This window comes from Rutilus rutilus (assembly GCF_951802725.1).
Source record: "Rutilus rutilus genome assembly, chromosome: 25".
NCBI classification, from domain to species: Eukaryota; Metazoa; Chordata; class Actinopteri; order Cypriniformes; family Leuciscidae; genus Rutilus; species Rutilus rutilus.
The window spans coordinates 8,188,805-8,191,704 of record NC_140229.1 but is presented as its reverse complement, the minus strand read 5'-3'; positions in this window follow the sequence as shown (position 1 = coordinate 8,191,704).

Below are 2,900 nucleotides of genomic sequence, written 5' to 3'. Positions count from 1 at the left end.
AATCCTCCAGCAGATCCAGGCTGTCCTGAAGCCCCTCTTTAGTGGGCGACAGGAGGACCAGGTCGTCTGCGTAGAGAAGACACTTGATCTCTGTGTCGTGGAGAGTGAGACCTTGAAAGGGAGCATGTTCTAATGTATTGGCCAATTGGTTGATGTAGATGTTGAAGAGGGTGGGGCTTAAACTGCATCCCTGTCTCACTCCGCGCCCCTGGGGGAAAAATTCGGTTCTTTGGTTTCCAATTTTGACAGCGCATTGGCTGGCTGTGTACATCGATTTGATCAAATCATAGAATTTCCCCCCTACTCCACTGTCCATAAGCTTTAGGTATAATCCTTCGTGCCAAATTGAATCAAATGCTTTCTTGAAATCAACGAAACAAGCAAAAATTTGTTCTTTGTTTTGATGTACATATTTGTCAATTAGTGTTTGTAATGTAAAAATGTGATCGGATGTGCGACATTTTGGAAGAAAGCCAGTTTGGGATTTACTCAAGGCATTGTGCTTCATAAGGAAGTGTAGAAGTCTGGCGTTTAAGATGCTGCAGAGAACCTTCCCCAGGTTACTGTTCACACAGATGCCTCGGTAGTTGTTGGGGTCTAGTTTGTCTCCGCTCTTGTGGATGGGGCTGATGAGGCCTTTGTTCCAGATCTCAGGGAAGAACCCGACACACAGAACATCATTGAACAGTTTTAGCATGGCCAGTCTGAAGCTTTGGTCTGTGTGTTTCAGCATCTCGTTCAGGATGCTGTCTACACCACAGGCTTTCTTGGACTCAAGGACTCCTAATTTTTCTTCCAATTCGGTCATTGTTATGGGGAAATCTAAAGGGTTTTGATTTGCTTTAATTGATCTTTCCAAATTGTCTAGTTTATTAATTATTTCATTTTGATTATAATTTTGAATTTCAGTTGGGCTGTATAATTCTTGGAAGTGGTTCTTCCACTTCTCCCCGTCTTGAATTGCCAGAACTTCTTGATTTGGTTTGTATAACAATTTCCATTTATCCCAAAATTTGTGTGAGTTTATAGATTTTTCAATTTCTTCAAACTGGTTTTGCAAAAACTGTGTTTTTTTCCGCCGGAGTGTGGCTTTATACTGTTTTAGTGCCTCACAGTAAAGAAGGCGGAGGTCCGGATTATCTGGTTGTCTGTGTTTTTGATTTGATAATCTCCATCTCTACGTTTGGAGATTCCATCTCTCTCTCTCTGCTCGTTCAAGGAGGCAGAAGAGCGCGTGCGCGCTGACAATTTTATTATTTTGGTATGAACATTCACCCGCCACTGTGGCGGATAGCCTTTTGAGATATACTCGCCAAACGGAAAATCTACCCGCATTTGGCGCTTGGCGGGTGTTAATTTCGGACCCTGGTTATGGCCCTGGATTAATCCATTCCTAAAATGCAATTAAGCTAAACTGCAAAATTTATACACTAATACAGGGGGAAAATAAGCATACATTTATACATTTTGTATGGTTGCTGTCCAGAAAAAAAGAAGAAGAAAAAAAAAAATAGGGTAACACTTTCACTAAACATTAATGAATTTACATAGTGCTTCACAATTAATTAATATACATTCATATAGTCTCTTGTCTAGGTTTTATTTATATGACTAATCTCATTCTTCAAATTAATCCAATCAACCCTGTTAGTAGTAAGTTATTGTACAAAAAAAAAAAAAAAAGATTAAATATATTATATATAAGTTTATCAATAACTACCTTACAAACCAACATTTGGCCGATTGTCTTCAAGTGTCTTTAGCATCCTATAAAAGCAGCAAACACTTCAAATTGATGTCTATAAACAACGAATGACAATTATTTAACATTTATTTGTTATATATATTCATATTTATGAACGCCTGGACTTTAAATGATTTGATTGATTCAGTTACCTATTTCATATTTCAGGGTTGTTTAGTTGGATGTGATGTTAACAAACGACAGATGTCACTCATTACCTACTTGTATAATTCGTGTGCATGTCAGGGCAGAACAGTTCTTCACTTGCCTTAAATATTACAAAACAACAAACGTCGTAAAATATGAAAATGTAGACTGGCGCGAGCTCAGCTGCGGCTTCCCTCACATGCCCCGAGGGCCGATTCGCGCCAAATTGACGTCACGCGCGCAACGTCTCCACCACAAAAAGTCTTTATCACGAAATTAAATGAGCGCTTAATATTCTCCCTGAAGGAGTTTATCGAAACCAGAATTTATGAATTATTACTTTTTATTATTTTTGTTTAGTTTTCCATGTCATAATATAAAAAGCATTGCCAAATTGAAATTTTACTAATACAAAATGAATGCAACTTGATCTTAACACATATTTGGTCTTACCTTCATGCAGTAATCAGGCTTTTAAGGCTGGATTTGGGTGATAGAGTATGCGGTCAATCCACATATTAGAAGAAATCGTATTTAGAGCCTTTGGTCAGTTCGTTCCTCTCTGTTTAGCAAGCAGGTCTTTGGCTAGTCTCGTGATAAAGGACGGCTCTGCTGGATCTCTCCATCAGTGACCTTATTTCTAAAGTGGGTCACTGAGTGCACAGTTCTGGCAGAAAGGGGGGAGCAATCGAACTCGAATTCGGACCAGGCAATCGAACCAAGTGTGAAAACACCCTAATACATTAAAACAGTTCCTAGAAAGCCTATTCTTGCTTTCAGATTTTAATGGCTTCTCAGAATTTTACCCATTTTGTTCAAATGTATTGTACCATGTCATCCAGAATAAGATGAATAATAGCTATGAAAAGACAAAAATGGCATAAAACAGGCATTTACAGAACAAATAAAATGGGTATTTACAAACGTCCAGGCGTGGTCGGTGTCGTACGCCCCTCCCCAAATTGCTCACTTGTGGATCAGTACATTAAATCAGAGAGAATCATGCATT